This window comes from Babylonia areolata, chromosome 21, assembly GCF_041734735.1.
Source record: "Babylonia areolata isolate BAREFJ2019XMU chromosome 21, ASM4173473v1, whole genome shotgun sequence".
In the NCBI taxonomy this organism is placed as follows: domain Eukaryota; kingdom Metazoa; phylum Mollusca; class Gastropoda; order Neogastropoda; family Buccinidae; genus Babylonia; species Babylonia areolata.
In genome coordinates, this window is record NC_134896.1 from 36884190 (window position 1) to 36892496 (window position 8307).

Genomic DNA, 8307 nt, shown 5'->3' on the forward strand with positions numbered 1-8307 from the left:
TTCTCTTGGACTTGTGTTCTGTTGTTTGTTTTTTTTGTATCCACTTTTATAAATGTTTGAGGAAGAAGGAATGCACTGTTATGTTTGTGTGTCTATCTGTTGATATTTTTTTGGTTTGTTTTGTCTTTATGTTTGTATTATTTTGTTATGGAAAAAAAGGGTTGCTTTTAGTCAATTTACAAATATGCAGAACACACACACACACATACCAGACACCACACACACACATATATGCACACACTTCACACACACACACACACACACACACACACACACACACTGAAATAGCAGGGCAGGGGAACAGAGGTATGCCCTGCATGATTATCTTCACTCGTACCATTGAATGGCACCATCACTTAAAATTATACCAGTCATTCTCAATGTGATTGATTATGGGATATCACTCATTCTTTGAAGACAATAATATATATATATATATATTTTTAAACACCATATTTTTTGTGGATGTAATGCTCTACTGAAATAGCATGAAGGTGTCAAGATAAATGAGGGAGCCAAAAGACTTGCTGGCAGTCCGTCCACCCAGGCAGTTTACAAATACGTTTGAAGATCTATAGTGTTAAGAAACATAAAAAGAGTACCGGTACTTAAAGAACTAAGGCCAAGACAACAACCATCCCATGAAAAATGGACAAAGCAGTCACACATTTAACTTGAAATAAAGAGCAGGACTGAATCACATAAACATTGGCATCATCAGCAAACAACAACATACTCTTCCTGCGCCTTTTCCACGTATTAAAAACATTCTGAAGAAGGCCATCCAAACGTTTGGACTGATTAAAAGATCATTTTGATATTAATTAAGGTATTTCTATGAGACAATGCAAAGTGCATGTTAGATGCCTAAACATGGTTAAATCATGTGGTATTCTTATCTAATGGTCAGTCTGTATCAGTGGAAAAAGTTCAGACAAGCACCACCAAATTACTGCTTAAAATAATGACATTGTGGGTTATATTTAAATGTTATGCTGCTCAAACTTATTTCCACTCAAGGGAAGGCATCCATTTCACTGATTTGGTGATTTAATACTAACTTCAAAACTTTTCACACATTTCATTGACACTGACAAAAAATGCATTCTTCATCTACAAACCTTTTTAAAAAATTTAAAATCAAACAAAGACTCCCAGTAAAAACACAATTTTGATTTAAACTGCATGTTTATAAATCACGCCTTATACCAAACTACGAAAGAAACACAGAAGCAAGTGTTGCACAGGTTGAAACACAAATGCTTTCTTGAATTTTGAGTTGAAAAATTGCCCAAATACCAACTATTAAAAAAAAAAAAAATCATATGGACAATAATCCAAAATTAGAGGGAAAAAACATGGAATCTGATGAGTACTATTTTGCAATCAAGGCACGCTCACGAATAGATCATTACGTGGGAGGGATGTAGAAAGGCCAAGTGGTTCAAGCCTCGACGGCTAGCCTGAAGGCAGTTAGGGAGTTCATAGAGAAAGCAGAGGGGGGAAGGGTATTCCAGATACTGATAGCTGAGGGGAAGAATGAATACCTATGGATATCAGTTTGGGAGTATCGTGTATAGGACGAACAGTTTCCCTCTGGAAGGTCGGGGATCTGGCTGAAGGGCAGGCTAGGGAAGTGTGTCGCCGTTCTTTCTCTGTCTCTGGACCTTACATTTGGAATGAACTTCCTCTTTCGCTTCGCCAGGTCTCCACACTCAGCTCTTTCAAGTCTGGCCTTAAAACCCACCTTGCGAGTATAACCTCAAGCATAACCCAACGCCGGCTAAGAGGCCGGTGAGTGGAGACGCGGGTGGGTGGTGGGATGGGGGTGTGGTCTCAATGGCGATGTCAGTCAATGGCATTTGCCAGTCCTTACACCTGTGAACTGTAGCTGGAACTTGTAATTCCCAACAGGAACCTCAGGCAAGACTCTCAGTCTGAAAGTCAACTGCCCATAGAACTGACCAACTCAAAAACATTCCCGACCAGGGTGAACTGACCGATGTCTGTAATCTGCATAAAACTGTTACAGACGGTGACTCTGCCAGCTAGCCATGTCATACAAAGTATACTGATTATCCATATGAGAGAGGTTTGACTTCAGCGGTGAACTGGCTCCAGTTTCAGTTTCAAGAACTGCACACACACGCGCGCGCGCGCGCGCACACACACACACACACACACACACACACACGGGTTCAGTTACAGTTTTCTCAAGTTCATCAGTGCAGTTGGGACAGAACCACTTCACACTGGGGGCACTGTCACGGCTCGTGGCATTCATTTGTGCGCGTGTTCGTCTCCCTTCCCCTCCTCTCCCTTTCCCCTCTCCCTTCCCCTCTTCTCCCTTTCCCCTCCTCTCCCTTTCCCCTCTCCCTTCCCCTCTTCTCCCTACCCCTCCTCTCCCTTTCCCCTCTCCCTTTCTCCCTTCGCTCTCCCCCTTTTGTGCTCAGTTCAGTTCTGAACTAATGCACGTGAATCTGTTGTGATGTGTGTCTGGCATGTCCTTATTATATGCACTGTGTTGTCGGGGTGTTAGTCTGGGAAGGTGCGGGGGTTCATGGACAACCCCTTATGGGTTGTGACAGGCACAAATTCTTGCCAGAAGCGAATATACTCAGTGGGATCGAGTCTCGAGCAGGCTATATAAGTGTACCCAGCTGGCACACCGATCGTACTTAACTCCTTTTTCATCTCCCACCATTTTAGAACACATCCTACAGGGAGCTGCTGGTTCGTCATCTGACAAAAGGAATTTTTATAAGCGAGCCACTGCATTGTAGACCCTGAACTTTTTTTGGGGGGGTCCATACCTCCCATTTTGCTTTTGCTACCTGATGCCGCATTTATATTATGATATTGATCATCATGATTAACTGACTTCGTTGAGCCTTCCTTGAACTTGAACCTGAACTTGAACTGGAATCAGACGTTTGAGCCTTCCTTGAACTTGAACCTGAACTTGAACTGGAATCGGAAGTTTGAGGCCTGTGAAGGCCTGTTCGTCGTTCAATTAGATACAGTATACCAGCACGCGTCAGTGGCCTAATGATAGCATACTGGATCATAAATACTTGGAGAGTTGGCCCAATGAGCGTCTAACTTAGTCTTGAAAGATGACATGGTTGGGGCAGTCACAACACTGTCTGGCAAACCGTTCCATTTATTAACGACTCGCTCAGTAAAGAAAGAACTACGCACTTTCAATCCACAATGTGATTTATTTAGCATTAAACTGTTACCTCTTCTGTCTCTACTTACTGCAGGTGATAGTTCGGGATTTGTTGTCTTGTAGATTCCGTGTATGTATTTATAGCAGTCAATCATATCTCCCCTCTGCCTCCTGTGTTCTAGACTAGGTAGCTTAAGGAAAGCGAGTCTTTCATGATAAGGCTTGTTCTTCAAATGACCAATCAGTTTCGTTGCCCGTCGCTGGACGTCTTCCACCTCTCTGCACAATGTTTTTGACTGCGGGTTCCGGACCGAATGTCCATATTCCAAAATGGGTAGAACCAGGGATTTGAACAGTTGAACAAACAGGTCTTCAGATAGGTAGTTGAAGGAACGCCTGATTATACCAACAATCTTGTTAGCCTTTGCAGTAACTGTTGCCACATGCGTCTTAAAATCCAGCTTGTTGTCAATGTACACTTCCAGGTCTTGAACTTGAACTTGAACTGGATCAGACGTTTTAGGCCTGGAAGGCCTGTTCGTCGTTCAACTGGATACACTATACCAGCATGCGTGGCCTAATGATAGCATACTGGATCATATGCTTGGAGAGTTGGCCCAATGAGCGTCTAACCTAGTCTTGAAAGATAACATGGTTGGGGCAGTCACAACACTATCTGGCAAACCATTCCATATATTAACGACTCCCTCTGTAAAGAAGGAGCTGCACACTTTCAGCCTGCAATGTGATTTACTTTTAACTGTTGCCTCTTCTGTCTCTACTTACTGCAGGTGATAGTTCGGGATTGTTGGTCTTGTAGATTCCATGTATGTATTTGTAGCAATCGATCATATCACCCTGCTGCCTCCTGTGCTCTAGACTGGGTAACTTAAGCAAAGCGAGTCTTTCATGATACGGCTTGTTCTTCAGATGACTAGTCAGTTTCGTTGCCCGTCGCTGGACGTCCTCCACCTCTCTGTACAATGTTTTTGACTGCGGGTTCCAGACCGAATGCCCATACTCCAAAATGGGTCGAACCAGGGATTTGAACAACTGTATAAACAGCTCTTCAGGTAGGTAATCGAAGGAACGCCTGATTATACCAACCATCTTGTTAGCCTTTGCAGTAACTGTTGCCACATGCGTCTTAAAGTTCAGCTTGTTGTCAATGTACACTCCCAAGTCTTTCACCACGTCACTCTCAGCAAGTGCCAGGTTGTATTCCGTCCCGTTGTTGTTTTTCCCTTTCATGTAGTAGATCGCTTCCGATTTGCAGTTTCCTAGCTTCATTACACTGCATTTTTCTGGATGGAAGTGTAGGAGCCACTCTCTAGACCACTGATGCAGGTTGTCTAGGTCATCTTGGAGGACTTGTGAAGCACCTACTTGGTCACTCTGTGTGAACAACGTTGTGTCGTCGGCAAACAATTTCACATTACTCTTCACTCTACTAGGAAGGTCGTTGATGTACAACAGGAACAGCAGGGGTCCTAGAACACTACCTTGTGGAATACCGCTTGTGACGTCTGCCTGCTGTGATGTTGCCCCATTCACAACCACTCTCTGCTTCCTTTGAGACAGAAAGTCCTGGATCCAGAGTAATGCCCTGCCTGATACTCCATGTGCATGGATCTTAAAGACAAGTCTGCGATGAGGGACACTGTCAAACGTTTTCTGGTAATCCATATAAATAGCATCAGTGGAGCCACCTCTATCTAGAGCTCTTGTCCAGCTGTCCAATACGTCCAACAATTGCGTAGCACACGAGCGTCCCTGAACAAAGCCATGTTGTTTTACGTTGATCAGGTTGTTGGTCTTGAGATGGTCTATGAGCTGGTCCCTTACCAATATCTCAAGGACTTTGCAAAGAATGCATGTGAGACTCACAGGTCTGTAGTTATTTGCCAAGATCTTACTTCCCTTCTTAAAAATTGGAGTCACAAATGCTTCTTTCCATTCCTCTGGGAGCTTTCCTTCTTCCATTGATTTCTGGAATAGTGTCGCTATTGGAACTGCTAGGGCCTCCGCTGCTTCTGACAGAAGAAGGGGACTAATGCCATCTGGGCCTGGGGCTTTTCCTGTCTTCAGGTTCTTGAGAAGTTTTTCGACTTGCTCAACAGAAATGGTTATCCCAGTAAGTTCTGCCTCATATGTATAATGGGGGAAGGGGGGGGGGGTCAGGCAATTCATCACCTCCCTCGACTGTAAATACACTCTGGAAAAAACAGATTTAGTACTTCTGCTTTTTCATTATCTGATGAGGTCTTTGATCCATCATTTTTCAATAAATCAGCAATTCCAGTTCTTGATTTTGTTTTTTGCCAACATATGACCAGAATGCCTTCGGATTCTTCTTTGCTGGTAATACAGCCTCTTTCTCAAGTCTCTTTTTCGCCTTATGGCAGGCATTACGTGCTTGATTTCTAGCTCTAATGTATTCCAGATAACTCTGACCATCTCTTGTTACTAGCCAGCGTCTGAAGAGCCTATGCTTTTTCCTGACTGAAGCCAAAGTACCTCTGTCCATCCATGGTTTTCTATTCTTGCCGACTCCTGATCTTGGTACAAACTTGTCAGTAGCTCCTGTAATTTCGCCTTTGATGACTGACCACATTTCGTCGACTGTCAACACTGATAACTTGCTGTCTTTCACCACTTTCCTTGTGTTCACCGTAATTAATAGTAGAAACTTAGCTGAAAATGTAAATACTGACGGAATATAAAGCAAAGAAGAAGAAAAATCTTACCTTGTTGCACACATGCAATGGATCAGTGATGAGATGAAAACAACATTGAACTATCAACAGTGTGCAGAGATGAAAACAAAAATGGACTGAGTGGGTGATCAAGTGAAAAACGAAGATCAAAATTCACATTACAGTGACCAAGCAGGAAAAATAACAAATCCACAGAAATCTGCACGAGCATTTCCTCCTACTACTACTGTAAACGAGACAGAGAACAACTTGATTCTTTGTCTTAATCAGATGGGGTATTAGTATAGTATAGTATAGTATAGTATAGTATTTCAGCTTAAAAACTTAGGCCATAAGGCCTTTTGCTGATCTTTTGATCAGAGCTAAGTTACCAAACTGTGAAGCTAATTCTAAACGATCTTTTGACCGTATTTAAGCTTCAGCCGAGTCTGTGACTGAGTGGTGGGTGGCAGCGGGCACGACTTGGGTGGTTCGGAGCGGATGGCGAAGGTCTCTGCAGAACATGTGGTCTTTGAAGACAAGGTCTATCATATTTTTGAAGCTGTTGAGTGTTTTTGTGTTTACCACGTTGTCGTCCAAGTTGTTCCAGGTGTCCACTGCTTTGATCGTGGAAAAGTTTTGTCGGAGACTCATGCTGCAGGACTGTTTCTTGAGTTTGTAACTGTGACCCCTGGTGGGTCCATTCGGATTTAGTACGAAAGGAGAGGCACACTTGTATAGTTCATGGGTATACTTGTATATCTCAATTAAATCGCCTCTTATTCTTCAGTATAGCTCATGCAGGAGATACCAGTGATTTTCAGCCTCTTCTCATAGTCCACGTTGTGTAGTCCAGGAATACACTTTATAACCCCACCTAGTACATTTTCAATTTGGTTCTTGTCTTTTTCATAATATGGCCTCCAAACACAGTTCGCGGCGAACTCAAGGTGCTGTCTAACTAATGTGATGAATAAGAATCTCATTGACGGTCCTTCAGTGTCCCGAAATGAACATATGATCTGCGTATGAGGCCAAGTATTCTGTTGGCTTTGTTGACTTGCGTTTCCGTGTGTTTCGTGAGTTTTAGTTGGCTGTCGATTTGGACTCCAAGGTCTCTCTCTACTTCAGATGAGCTTAACTTAGTTTTACATGTAGTCTCATGCTGTATTCACGCCTTTTGTTTTTGTTTCCCAAGTGTAGCACACTACATTTTCCCGTGTTAAAATTCATCTGCCATTTATCGACCCAGTCCACTAGACGATCCAAGCTGAGTCTATCTGTAAATCCTCATGTTCTTCTGCTGGTCCATAGAGCTTAATTTTTGTCGTCCGCATACATGCTACAACATTTGTTGACTTCATTTGGTAGGTCATTGATAAATAATACAAAGAGAACGGGCCCTAATACACTGCCTTGAGGCACGCCACTGGTCACGTCTTCCAGTCTGATAAAGAGTCATTGATTGGAGTGATGGCCTAGAGGTAACGCGTCCGCCTACTGAGGAAGCGAGAGAATCTGAGCGCGCTGGTTCGAATCACGGCTCAGCCGCCGATATTTTCTCCCCCTCCACTACACCTTGAGTGGTGGTCTGGACGCTAGTCATTCGGATGAGACGATAAACCGAGGTCCCGTGTGCAGCATGCATTTAGCGCACGTAAAAGAACCCACGGCAACAAAAGGGTTGTTCCTGGCAAAATTCTGTAGAAAAATCCACATCGATAGGAAAAACAAATAAAACTGCATGCAGGAAAAAATACAAAAAAATGGGTGGCGTTGTAGTGTAGCGACGCGTTCTCCCTGGGGAGAGTAGCCCGAATTTCACACAGAGAAATCTGTTGTGATAAAAAGAAATACAAATACAAATACAAATTTTGCCGCCCTCTTGTTTTCTGTCTAGTAGGGAACTCTCGATCCAGTCTAACACATTGCCTCAGTGGAGGAAGAAAAAGGAGGAGTTTGTATTATACTCCATGTTTGGTGATACATATACTTACCATGTCAAACTGATGCAAACTAGGCCTATCGGTTTGCAAACTAGGCCTATCGGTTTGTTCTGCTTGGCCAAATTTCTCGCGGCTAACAGCCTGTGAAAAGAAGCAGAAAGCATTATCAGTCACAACTGTATACATACATGTATATTTGCCTGTTTTTGGATCTTTGTGAGGTAGATGATGGGAAGTACCGACACAGGGAGTATTGACACAGGGGAGTATATTATATCGACACGGGGGAGTATCGGGCTGACCCCAGAGGGTCGCAGGTCTGTATCTTGTCACTTGTTTCTTTCGTTCCATTTGGGTTTGTTTTTTCTCTCTCTCGCCTGTCCATATTTGTCTCTCTGTTTCAGTCAGGCAATCTGTGTACAATCTAAGTTACAAGGAGGAGTCAAAGCGTGCATTATACGACTTCCAATCTCGGTCCGTGCGTCATGGTTCG